This window comes from Antechinus flavipes, chromosome 2 (genome assembly GCF_016432865.1).
Source record: "Antechinus flavipes isolate AdamAnt ecotype Samford, QLD, Australia chromosome 2, AdamAnt_v2, whole genome shotgun sequence".
NCBI lineage: Eukaryota > Metazoa > Chordata > Mammalia > Dasyuromorphia > Dasyuridae > Antechinus > Antechinus flavipes.
This window is the reverse complement of record NC_067399.1, coordinates 568,718,491-568,732,394: the sequence shown is the minus strand read 5'-3', so window position 1 is coordinate 568,732,394 and position 13,904 is coordinate 568,718,491. Positions and strand designations below refer to the sequence as shown.

The following is a 13,904-nucleotide window of genomic DNA, read 5'->3' as shown; positions in this document are numbered from 1 at the left end:
TCAGATTAGACACATGCTGCTTATGCAAATAACGGCTTTCACAGTTTCCTCTTCGGCCTCGAATTCGGCCCCAAAGCTAGACTCTCTCACACACCCTCCCCCCTCCCCAATAAGGACACCTCAATTGGGTCGGAGGGAATGGAGACTTTAAATGTACGTGCTGTTGGCAATGGGAGCAGGATTCTCCTATCTGTACCCAAAGAGCACGACATTCCCCTGCAAGGTGGGGCTTTATTTGGACTCTGGGGACCCTGTACATGCAGGAATGGGATCTCCCTAGATAAACATCTAATAAGAAAAAAAAAGAACTCAACGAACCTGGAAAACTTGGACCTGGCAAAGTGAGAACCTCTGCAAATTATGTCGAGGCCATTGCATATAATGTCCCCTCACTAGGGAATTTCCAATGTTCGCTGTGTAGTCTACTCAGCCCATAAGTACTTACAGAAATTTCAAACTGCACAGCTCATCCCATAGACCACTAAGTAAATGCCGAATTGTTTTCTGCTTGAGGGCATCGATCCTGCTTTGCTGACCTTTACCACCACCACAAAGGCTAACACCAAGCCTTTAAATTTCTACACAATACTTGAAAAGGTACAAGTTTGTGGCTGTGAATATTCACTCTACCAATGAAGATCACAAGTTTTATAAGACAGTTTTATGAGTTGCTATGGATCCCTCTAGGAATAATAATAATAGGTAGCATTTATATAGTTCTTCAAGGTTTGCAAAGCACTTTACATATATTATCATCTCATTTGATTCTCACAACACCCTGTAAAGCAGATGCTATTTTGATCCCCATTTTACAGATAAGGAAAGGGAGGCTGAAAGAGGTTAAGTGACTTGTCTAGAGTGACACAGCTAGTATATTGAATTTCAACTCATTCCATCAACTGTGTCATCTGCCTTCCTCTAAAACAAAATTTAAAAATCCTTCTGATGATGACCCCACTCCCCCCTCCAACCTCCTGGAGTTAGGCTGTTCTTGGACAGAGACCCACAGTCATTTGGTAAGACTTGTCAGTGCTCATCTTCCACTGGTGTGGCCTTAGAGAACATAAGGTGATCTTCATGTTGCCATGGGGTCTGAGGGGAACTTTAGTGTAGGTGGCCTTATATTCAGCATTTTGGGTCATCTGAACAATAGATTCGGTTATGGAATAAATGATCATCAGAAGAGTGTTTGGATGCTCTTTGTTATGATGCTAGGTGAAAAGGGTTAGCACACCTTTAAAGATTTATCATCCTAGATAAACAATAGAGGAAAAGATGAATATTTAAGCAACAGACACAAAGACATCCCAGGAAATAATCACATCTTGCAAAAAATACTCTTCCTGGAGAGGATTTGAGACTGGGTGACTTTTCAGGGAATTATTCCTGGGAGTTTTTTTTTTTTTTCCCGAGTCTCTGTAGGCAGATGGCATTGGGATGTCCTGAGAAGATGATATCCTGAGGGCTGGAGTCAATCAAGAGACTGAAGAGGGTCTTGGGATCTGAGGGAGACAGTGGTCAGCCTGGCTGGGTCTCTTGCTTGAATAAATCCCTGCAGCCATTGTTTCCCAACTGCCTTGTCTTCTTAGGAGGGTGTGGGGGAGTTTATGCAGAGGGATGTGGAGAGGGGGTGGGCAGCTTTCACCAAAGGCACCCAGGAATGTGTCACAAGGGGAAGAGAAAGAAAAAAAAATACAGGAGAGACAGGACGTCAAGGACCCCTGACTAATGAATAGCGAGTTTGCCCTTGAACCTCACTGGGCTTTGCCATTCCCAGGCTCAGAACAAGAGCCGAGACGTGTCTGAGCCCAGCTGCAGGGGGACTGGGCTATGGTTCATCTCAGACACTTTGACAGGCTGGGTCTTTTCCCTGCATAGCTCAGATCTGCCTAACAGCTCCCCTGGCAACAGCACAGTGGTGCAGCTAGGGTCCAGGCCTTGCCTGCTGCATACAGAAGTGAGGAGGGGGAGGAGGCAGAAGAAGAAGAGGAAGAAGAGGAGGACAGCTGGGGAGGAGGTGCTATACATGAACTAGAGGCTATGAACCCTTGAAATCCAGAGTCCTTTTCGTTAGAGACCTCCCAGGGTTTTTCTGCTGATGCTTCTGTGAGCAGTCAGTCAGTCAGTCAGTTCTTCAGAGATCTCTTTAGTTTTGCATCCCTAAAACACAGACTTAGCCAAAGCATAGCCTCGTGCTTCTGAGTAATCCAGGCACAGACATACAGACATGGCCAGAAACATGGAGAGAAGAAATGAAAGTCAACTTCAGGTCAGAGGCTGAGTGGACACCTGAAGATTTTGTGGAATTGAACCTTAGAGTAACTTCCCCAGTCAGGTGCTTGTCTCTTAGAAAACACAAAAAATAGGTGTGAGTGATGGATTGTAAGAAATGTCATTTATATACCCCTCTTTACGAATTATGCATCCATATTATTTCTAGGTGTTTTACATTCAAGATGAACCTGATCAAAGATGGATAGCATTTTCATCATTTATTGATGGCAACTTAAGCCCTTGGTGACTTTCTTTTGTTTTTGTTTTCATCTTTAGCTCTGGCATGAGTTCAACATTCCTTCTTCATGGTGCCTTTTGTTGTGAACTCAACTGAATTATGGGAATGAATCACTGGTCATATTCCCTGATCCCATCAGGACTTGGACCATAATTAGACCAGGGATTCCCAGTCTGATGCACTAGACAAATAACTGGGGAATAATAACACTTTGGTCCCAAACCAAGTATAGCAATCTGGGCTCTGGGCACTGACCATGGGCACACACACTGGCAGAGGAGGTATCTACAGCAATGGAAAGAATACTAGCCTCCAAATAAGGAAATTCATATTCCAAATCCCATCCAAAACACTTACTACTGAGTATGTGACTTTGATCAGGGAATTCGGTCTCTAAGTATCCTCAGTTTCCTCACCTTTAAAGCAGGGAATGTTTCCCTTACCTTACAGTATTTGCTGTGAGGATCCAACAAGACTTTGCATGGAAGGCATTTCATAATGATAAGGACCTGTATTTTATTTACTAATTATCATTATTCCCCTTTCAATACATCATGGTCTGGTGGCTCTAACAAGGGAAAGCACTTAGTTTCTAGCTTGGCTTTGTTATAGTCACAAATTGTGACCTTGGCAAGCCACTTCATACCTTTCTGCTTCATTTTCCCCCCAGTAAAACAGGGGGGAGGGGGAAGCTGTTCCATAATACTTCATGGGGACAATTTGAAGAAACAGAAATAATATATGTGAAAGAGCTTTGAGCTCTTGGGAAGAAAGATGTCCTATAAATCCGATTCAGGTGTTATTAGGGCTAAAACTAAGTATTACTGCTCTCTGGAGAATGGAGGGGGGAGGGAGGTAGAGAAAGGACTTGGCAACTCTTCTCAGATTGTACTGTGACCTCTCTAGCAAAATAGCTTTGAAATGTAGGTAGCCCCAAATCCTCCAGAAATGGTTTAATCTCCCCCTCACATACACCTATATAATGTTTTCCACCTTCAGAGAAATCAGTAATAATGTAGTGATTCTATGTTCTATTGAATCAACTTCCCAGGCTGACCACCAATTGAAAGTCAAAGCCATACTGACAACTCTTCTGAGTGTGTAGAACACAGTAAGTTCCTAGGTTGTCATATCCTTGTTGGGAAGTAAGAATTATTCCCCCATGTTTATAACAGAGTTTAGTATTCTGAGTGTAAAGTTTTGAATCCCTGGAATAAAGGTCTGCTCCAGCTCTAAAAAGCCAAGAGATTATGGCCAGCAATTACCCTTTCCCCGAGTGTGGCACAACTCCCATTAAAAAAAAAAGTGGTTTGGAAAAGAGCTATTGGGCTTATCCTAAAACTACAAATGGAGGGACAAAGGGCAAACACCATCTCAGCCAAAAGAAGAGAGGAAGGCATCTGGAGGTGAGGTACTCCTTGTAAAATAGTTTGTTTTACTAAACCATGATCTCTCCCAGGGCTTAATCTATTCAGCATTTTTATAGGATATTTATAATCCAAAAAGACTTTGACCCGAAAAGGTCAAAGAAGCTGAACTTGGCTAAAACATTATTCAAGACTCTAGTGAATCTCTTCTCTATGCCTGCTCAAAAATCATAGCTTTATCCAGGAGCAAGGAAAGATGGAGACCTGTAGATACAGCTCTGTTGAGCTATCAATCAAGTGTCTATATGGACCTTTTTAGGAAAGAAAAAAAAGATGAGAAAGATGAAAGTGATTTAAATGGGTCAGAGGGCTTGGGGAAAAGACTCTACCGATATCCAATTTCAGGGAGGCTAGAAGGAGAATATATAGGGGGAAAGGAATGAGTGTGGCTCTTAGATCATTTTAGAATTTTAGAAATCTCTTATTTAACACATGAAGCAACAAAAGTCCAGAGAAACAAGTGATTTTTTGAAGTCATATGAGAAATTCTTGATAAAGCTAAAACTAGAATCCAAGACTCCAGATGTCCATTTTAGTTTTATTTGTGAAGTATATCTATGCTCTATTGCTTTAGTCACAAAGAGAAGGAATATCTCATACCATTGAATGAGAAAATCAAGCTAAATGAAACAACTACAACTATAGATAACTCTAGATAGAGAAAATGCTTCTGAGAGAATAATAATGACTGAGGAGGAACTAATATCTAACTTGTCAAGAATGTAATAGAAAAGTGTTATTCCTTAGGATCTCAAAGCCCTTCTCACAACTTATAGTATTCTATTCATTCATCCGCTATCTCTAATAGAGTATAGATATCATTAAGTTCATTTTGTTAATAAACTAAGACAGTGAAAAAGCAAAGTAATTTAAGCATCCAACAATAATTCAAAGATGGGAGATGGATGTAGAAGAGAGTTCCTCAATGCCTGGTTCATTCCTTTTATCATTAGCATTATTTATTAGGGTAAGAATTTAAAAGCCACTAGTGATAGACAAAGAGAGAAAAAGGGCTGAATACTCCAGATCAGAGGTTTCCCTCAGACAAGAAGGAGCTGTCTGACAGTAGGATAGTCACAGTCAGGGCTATCTACAACAGGAGTTCTTCTCAGCTTTTGTGCATTGGATCCCTTTGGCAGTCTGTTTCTTCTCAGAATCATTTTCTTTTTTAACACATAAAATAAAGTATATAGGACTGAAGAAGAAACCAATTGTAATGAAGTACAATTGTCTATCTGTGTGTCTATCATCTTTAAACAAGTTCACAGATTCCCAGATTAAGAACCCCTGTGGAAGGCATATATAAGGGATGCTTCTAGATAACACTGGCACTTGGTATACACACTGAAGCAACATAACTACTTTATCTTCTTTGACTAAACAAGTTTGTACTAAATACTTTCTATACCTCCAGCTCTCGAATTCTATAAGTCTGTTAAGAAAGTCATATGTTGGTGAAAATGAATGATCTCTAATAACCCCCTCCCCCAAATTAAGTAACAGAATAATTGTAACTTCAAACCCTACTCTCTTTGTCTTTGTCTCTGTCTCTCTGTCTCCACCCCCTCCAATCCCCCACAACACACACACACACACACACACACACACACACACACTCTCTCTCTCTCTCTCTCTCTCTCTCTCTCTCTCTCTCTCTCTCTCTCTTGAATTCTATACAAAGACTTTTGAAGTTTCTCAAATTGTTTGCTTTTACTTTTGAAAAATATCCTGGATCCTCTCACGCTTCGACAGTTTTAACCTATATCATTTGACCTTTAACCCAAAGCTTTACTGCTCTGAGGACACACTTTCCTCTAAACTATATCTTTCCAAGTAACTCTAAAACATCTTCTCCCACCTATGTCCTAACATCTCTGTCCTAGCATCTCTGCCACATTAAGGAGTTCAAGTTTGAAGAGACCTTTGAGATAATCCAAACCGACAAACTCATTTTCTAAATGATTGGGTTGAAAACGATCCTATGCTCTCCCTTTTAGGGACAAACTTATGGAATCCTGATAGTTGATCTATAGCAGGCCAAAGAGACCAGTTAATATCTTCTTTGAGCAACTCAATGACAGAGCATCAGCAGCAGAGTTTCTCATAATTCTGTATCTCAATAAAGAGTTACTTGAAGTGTAGTTTTTTGGAGAAGATGCTTAGAAATAAAAAGACAAAAGAGACAGCTGGGCCATACAGTGTGTAAAACATGAGGAAATGGTGAGTCTATGAATTTTAAACTGCATCCCCCTATGACCTTAAGTTTCTGAGTTTCTCTGGATTACTTCCCCACAGGACTGTTGTAGAGAGGATAGACTTGGGGATGGCAGTGAAGAGAGGAGCGAAGGAGAGGGGGAACAAGTTGAGGAATACTTTGTAAAGAAAGAAATCCACTCTATTGTATCTTCACCTCTTTTTCAGAATCTGAAGAGTAGATCCATGGATGGCAATAGGGTAGTAACAGAGGCAGCTTATGGGTCAGAATTGTAAGAGTGGTCTCTTAAATGCCTGCTGTCATAGCCCACGGAAGAACCATCTGCACCATGCCCAAAGGCTCCACATTTGACTTTGGGAATGATTTTCCCCTCTTCTCCCTCCCCCATTTAACTCCCTGAGGCCTCCTCTATTGGGTAGTTATCATTCTGCAAACAAATCAGCCACCTGGCCCCTCTGAAAATCCTTCTGAAAATTTTCTAGCCTCTCTTCTTTCTCCTACCCTCCCAGGGTATTGAGTCCAAGCTCTTTTCAACATCCTTCTCTCAAACTCTGATCCCAATTTTAACCTTCTAATTATGTGTTTTAGTCTAGCTTTGTGACCCATCCCACTCTTAAATCCTTCCCTGTTTCCTGGTTCCTTAAGAGCACCTGGATCTGCAACATAGCTCATCATATTCCAGTACCCTCAGTTTCTGTCAGTTCTCACCAAATTATATTTGTTGTTCTGGAACCCAGATCCTGTCAGAAGTATTTCCCCTTACATTGGGAAAACAGGCTGGGAAAAGTAGTCCATTATCAGAAACAAAATGCAGAAGTCAGGCAACCAACCTCCCAGATCCAGGCAGTGGCTACTAAGTCTTTCATCGGTTCCTAGTGAAAATAGCTAAATTCAGGATAATCTGGAAGCTTCATAACTCAGGCTTATTATAACTCGGGCCATGGGCTCAGCAGATTGTGGGCTAGTGATGGGGAGGAACTGCTTTAGTCCTCCAAGTCTCAGCTGTCAAGCAAGAAACCTCAGCGAAGCAGAAAGAGACTTGACACTAGATCCTTAATCTCGGTAATTTTCCCCTTTCCCTGCCTTCCCCCTCCGGGTCCAAATCATACAAAGAGCGAGGGGATGAGAGGCTGCACCCCATCAGCCTATGCCCCAGCGCTTTGGCTCCGGCTCTAGCATTGAGCCTCGGCTGCTGGTCCGACCCGGCCGCCCAGGGAGGTGGGGGAACCGCGCTCGGAATATGATTCCCCGGCTTTGCGCGCTGCTCCGCCAGCCGAGTGCGACTCTAAAGCTCCCCTGTCACCTCAGTCAAGCTGCTACCGGCCCGCCCCCGGATAACCGCGCTGATCTCTAGATTAAGGAACCCAAAGCGGCAGCTGAGACGGCTCACCCAGGCGGCGAAAGTCTCCTAAGATTCGGCCCGTAGCCCCTCCCACGAACTCTTCTTGCCTAACTACTCAACCCTTCAATCCCCAACAGCCTCATCACTCTGCACACGGCCCCCCAGCCTCCAATTCTCGGCGCCCCCTCTAGCCTCCCACTCTTAGCGCCTCCCCGAGTCTTCCAGTCTATAAGCAACCCTCCGCCCTCCCCTTCCCCCTCCTAGCCTCCCACTTTCCTACGCTTCAGTTGGCTATGAGAATTTCTGGCCAAAGGAGAATATGGGGGCGGGGGTGGGGGAGAAGAGACTAAAAGTGAGAAATATCTAAAAATAAAGGCTGAGAGATCGGGAGCGGGTGGATAGCAGAGGAGGAAAAAAGAAAGGAAGGAAGGAAGGAAAGAAAGAAAGAAGGAAGAAAGGGAGGAAGAGAGGGAGGGAAGGAAGGAAGGAAGGAAGGGAGGGAGGGAGGGAGGGAAGAAAAGAGGAAGGGAGGAAAAGAGGGAGGGAGGGAGGGAGGGAAGGAGGAAGGGAGTGAGGGAAGGAGGAAGGGAGAGAGAGAGAGGAAGGGAAAGAGGGAGAGGAAGGAGAGGAGTGAAAGGAGAGGGAGGAGAGGGAGGAGAAAGAGGAAAGGAAAAGAAAAAGAAAGGAGGGAATAAGTGAGTAATTGAAGATCACTGAACTGGGGAGCAGAGGGAGGGATAGGTAATGGGATGGAGGTAGAGCTAGAGAGCGTAGAGACAAGCCCGAAGAGGTGAAAGCCGAGGCAGGGAGATAAGCAAGATGGAGAGATGCGCTGAGTTTCTGAGGCCTGGACTGAAACCGGCCTCCAGTGTTAACTCTAGCGGCTCAGGCGGCTCCCGGGCGCTTTCCTTGCGACTCCTCAGAGCCCAGCTGCCTTTCTCTGGAGGGCCTGGCTCGAATCCCAGCCCCTGCGCTAGGGCATTGAGAGGCTGGGGTGGCCTAGCTAAAATTCCCGAAAGCAGCCTGTCGTAGTGACACACCGGTGGAACCAAGAGCTGGAAGCTCCAAAGAAGAGATCCAAGAGCAGTGGGAAATGTAAGAGAAAATAGGGAAGGGAAAGGAAATACAAAGAAAAGCCTGGTGTTCGGGGGAAATATGAATGCGATGGCAGAGGTGGTGGTGGAATAGGGAAGACAGGGCATCTGATATCTCAGGCTGTTCAAAGACAGAATGGCAAAATGAATGGACAAAATCTTCCCCAGAGGAAGGCTTAGCTGGGTTAAATTTGACTTACAAGATCCATTTCTGGCTAGAAATTAATCAATTCTCTTTCTTTCAGGGCAAGTGCATAAACATTGGACTGGTGGGATCACTTTCGGGTACTAATTGCCACCTATTTTGCCCTGGCAACACTAAATCCAAGGAGTAGCATCCAGTTGAGGTACTGATGGCCTGGAGGGAAACCTCTCAGAGAACTTCAAACCAAGGTTACCCTCTTGAGTCTGGTTACATTACCTTTCCATACTCTCACACTGCCAAACCCATCTAAAGCCTTTTCACTTCTTTGGGCCACTGTCCCTGTCACCTACAGTATCTGGGTTCCTCAATACTTTCATCCATCTTGCCTCCTTCTCCCTTCCCCCCTCTAGAGGTTATGACTCATTCTGGGCCATATTTCTGTCTAGACTCCTCTCATCCCCCCCCCCCATTTAGAGGTTTCCTGGGGATTCTGGTCTTTTTGAGTATAATAGTGGGTCAAGCTTCCAGCAGCTCTGAGGGGGACTGGAATGAGGAGAACATTAAAAAACGTGGTTGAGGGGCAAGTAGGGCTACCTATGGGAGGGCTGCCAAAAAATAGGAGTGTTCTCCTACCTAGTTTCTCAATGTTTCCTTGAGAGGCATTTTCCTTGTTGCTGAAGCCTTGGGTCCCAAAACATCAGGTTTGACCCATACTACAATCTCACTTTATCTCTGAAGGCTTACACCTTCTGAGTCCATTTGGAGGAAAAGTAAAGAATAACAACAATTCATTTATATAGCATTCATGAAGTGTTTTACATAATCTTATTTGATCCTGTCAAAATTTGATCCTGACCATATTTTACAGATATGGAATCTCAACCCAAGGTCACACAGATACTACAAGGAGAACAACTAGATAGATCTTAATGGGAAATAGAATCTAGGCCAGATCCTGAAATAGAGGGGATCTGACTTCGATGTCCCTGCTTCTCCAGCCCACTTGGATTTCAACTAAAATCTCCTCTACATAGTTCTCCTTCAAAAATTCATTTATGTTTTGAAGCATTAAAAAAAACAAAAACAAATGGCCTCCTCTGCAACCCTAAAAGTCTATTTTTTTTTCATCACAGACAAGAGAATTTGGGGCTATATGCATGCCAAAGGCAGCAATAGTCATTAATAATGATCCTCAGGCAAGGTGAGGAACACTACCACTAGTTATCCAGCAGGACTACAGAGACCAGCAAACCAAATTCTCATTGACTGAATTTACCTGCCTGTAAGTGAGAGGTCTCAGGTCTCTCACCTTGCCCTCCCTTATCTCCAAACCTAGGGCCCCTGACTTTTCTTTATTGGGACCTGCCTCCACCCAAAAAGGACCAGCCACCATTGTTCCAAGTCTAGCCAATTCCATGAAGTCTGAAGCCTCAAAAACCCAAGCAGAACCACCAGTCACTGCCAGGTTCCACCAGTGGATTGCCCCATTGTCATCAGAGATCAGAGAGGGCCTCTCTGGTCCCTTTGCTGCAAAGTGTCCCCTCCCCAAAGCAGAGAATTCCTCATAGTTCGTGGATGTGATGCTTTATCTGGGAAGTCACTATGGTCCCACTAGTCAACAGGGACTGAAAGGAGAAGAGAGGTCAAGGCTCCCATCGCCCCTCAGGGCAAAAGGACATGCACTCAGGAGAAAGAGGTATCCAGTGGCCCTGAGAAAAGAGAATTTGGACAGATGGACAGAACAGCATTCCCCTGGTCGAACAGAAATCAATTCCTAATATTGCAGTAGCAGGGGAGAAGAGGAGGGGAGAAAAAGAGGAAGAAAGAGTGAAAAAAGAAGGAGAAATACAAAGGATACCAGTGCAGATACAAAGGGGAAATAAGTAATGGGGAAAAGGGAGGAAAGTGACAGGGAAGAGAAAGAAAGGAAAAAGAGAGGAAGAGTATTTAGGAATTAGAAAATTGTCCCATCCCTACTCCTTTTTATTTTCAATTGTTTGAGAAATCATACCGGATTTCTGAATTTAAGTTCTCCTTTCTCACCCCTAGTTCCAACCCTATCCCCCCCCCCAAACTCAAACAGAGCCTGACTCCCTTGGCCTTCCAGCCCCCATCCCCCTCTCCAGGCTGGGCTCCATTCTCAGGAACTGCCTGACCGCCTCCTCCCTCCTTCGCCCTCCCACCACTATTGAAGCAGCCCTCACCAGAGGAAAGACAAACATATACACTGGCACCTTATCAGACATGCATGCAAAACTAATTAACATGGGGAGACATGCGAGCAGCCGTCCAGCTACACACCCTCAAACACACACGCAAACAAGGCAACCCCTTGTCTAGAGGGGACATTCAAAAGGCTTTGTTGCTAATTTAGGCATCTGTCTCTGTCTGGTCTGGTCCTCCTGCCTGGGCTCGGTTTTTTTTCCCAGCCCCTCCGACAATGCTGGGAACATGCCCGCCGATCCCTTATTCAAATCACACCCTGGACAATGGCCTCATTGTGCCGCCTACAGAAAAGGGGCTAGGAGGGGAGGGAGGGGGGACCCAGCCGGGGTGGGTAAGTGGGGGAAGGGGAACGAAGGAGAAAGAAAATGGGAACCTAGGAAAGTGTTTACTAACACGATCTTTGCAGCTGCCTTGAGCTCCCTTCCCCCTCCCCCACTTGGTTGGGGGGTGGGGGTGGGAATCAAAGGCGCTAAGAGGGAGGAGGCCAGAGACTGGGGCGAAAGGGGTGTCTGGATGGGTAGGTAGGAGGCAAGGAAGGCTTCAGGGCGTGGGACATGGAAGGAGGGACTGGCTAGGGACTGGGACGAAAAGGGTTTCTGGATGAGTAGATAGGAGGCACGGGCGGGCTGCAGATTCAGGCGGCGGGATGGAGAATCGCTCAGATAAAAACACTGACTTAACCCAATCTTGGCCAATCCCCGCCTCCCAAATCCCAACAAACACCACTAAGGTGGGGTGGGCCTTCATTTTAAACTGCTTTGATGTGGAATCTGCAACCAGGAGAAGGAGGAGGAGGAGGAGGAGGAGGACAGGAGAAGAGGAAGGAGGAGGAGGAAGGAGGAGGAGGAGGAGAAGAAGGAGGAGGAGCAGGAGGAGCAGGAGGAGGAGGAGGAGGAGGAGAGGAGAAGAGGGAGGAGGAGAAGAAGGAGGAAGAGGAGGAGGAGGAGGAGGAGGAGGAGGAGGAGAGGGGGGCGACTGGCTGCGAGGATGAGGTGCGCGCGGCTGTGACTCACTCCGCAGCCGCCGTGAGGCGAGCACAATCCCTGCCATTGTCTTCTGGCATCGTTTCATTTTCTCCTCCTTCCCAGCTAATAAATTAGAGAAGAGACTGAGAGCCAAGGGACCCGGTTCCCCACGGACGAGTCGAGCCTGCGAGCTCACAGCAGATGGGGTTCGCCCAGGCTCTAGTCAGACCACACCTGGCCGGAGAGTCGCACGTTACCCAGACAATGAGAGTACAAAAATTATAAATCTCCCGAGAGCACAGAGAGGAAAATCTGGGCCTTTAAAATTCCCTCCCCCACCCCCTTTTCTGGGCTACAAGCGCCTAGACAAGCAGACATAAACAGACACACAGAGACTGACACTGACACGCTGACACAAAAAGAAACACATACACATAGAGGCCGAACCAGACACACACACAGGGACAATGGTGTGATGAATGCAGGACTGTATATTCATTCAGCCCAAATCACATCCAGGCTTGCCCACGACCTGGTAGTTGAAAGGTTAAAGGCTGCCAGACAATTTCCATGGGTAACCTCTCAGATCTGGCTAAAACTGAAGCAAAATAATAATAATAATAATAATAATAAAACGTGACTGAAAAGGCTCCCCTCTAGACTCAGGCTAGGACCAGACTGAAAAGTCTGAATTATTTGGAAGTTATTATATAGGAAAAGGGGGAAGGAGTAGGGTGTACTTTCTACATTTTCTTCTTTAAAAATAGCCTTCATTCTACCATGTTTTGAATGTTTTGAAGGGGTCATCCTAGTTAAGGGAAACTGTAATTTAGAGGTGAAGAGTGTTTCCCCTCAGGGCTGAATCCACTAGTCTCTCCCAATAAAGAACAATAGAGCTTAATGTGTTGGGGTGGGTTTTAACTATGAGAATAATTTAGATATAGACCACCTCCTCTCCTCCTTAGAAGAAACAGAAACAGAAAAACCTGAAAATTCTGATGAGATGAAAGATCATATGATGAAAAAGTTTAAATAAAGAACATAAAGGGTTAAAATAAAGGGCATTTTAAATAAGAAAGGGTCCACCTAATCTCCAGAGAAACAGAAATTGTTAGGAAGCTGGCTAATAGTAGAATGGAATAGGAGAAATAATATATACATATTTATTATCTTTTCAGACATACATATATGTATATGTACATTAATGTATATAGATGTACAATGGGAAAAATATTTTTATATGTACCTAAGTTAAAAAGACACTTTTTTTTCCAGTAAGGGAAAAAAAGTCTCTGGGATAATCAGGAACCAAATTTAAACCATTAAAAATCACATAAACACAATAAATATAGAGAGGTTAGAATAGCAACCTGCAGTGAAATATTTAACTTCTCACTGAAGCATTAACTCACTTAGCATTTGGGCTTCTGAACCAGACCTAAAATCAGTCTGCCTTTTGACTCAGTGGGCCAGATTCTCCTTTTTTCCTCACCATCCTTCAGACTTCAAAGGGCCCTAGAAGATGAAAGAGATGAAAATAAAAGAGTAGAACAGAATAAGAAAATTATAACAGGGCCTTAGGTAAAGGGGAGGACACAGTCTGATTTTTGTGTGTTTACTTTTAAGCCTAAAAGTAATATTTACATTGTTTTTCTTATAATTGATGAATGTTGTCAATTAATTACCTTATTTATACTCAAAGCAAGTCTGTATATGTAGTAGAAAACCCAGTAAACAACAATAAGATTCAATAGGAGGAATCAAACTGTGTAGAAAAGAAAGTTGATAATCACCAAAGAAAAGGAAAATGTCAGAAATTATAAGAATTGAAGCAGCTTTGCTTAGACATACAAAAAGACTTAATCCAGCCTACCAAAAAAAATGCTAACCAAAACCTCTCCTGGGAAGCTTGATAAAGTCAGAACTCAACTTCAGGATAAGATATCAAGGACATACATTTATTATATAGGGCACTGGT

General features: G+C 44.2%; 1 long non-coding RNA gene across 4 annotated transcripts in view; it reads right to left on the bottom strand.

Moving 5' to 3' along the window:
* LOC127551387 (uncharacterized) overlaps positions 1 to 13,904 on the bottom strand; it is a 55,489-nt gene that overhangs the window by 4,481 nt on the left and 37,104 nt on the right. For all 4 annotated transcript variants that reach the window (XR_007951075.1, XR_007951074.1, XR_007951073.1 and 1 more), the window contains one exon: positions 13,339 to 13,441. This is a non-coding gene — a long non-coding RNA (uncharacterized LOC127551387). The remainder of the gene's footprint in view (positions 1 to 13,338; positions 13,442 to 13,904) is intronic.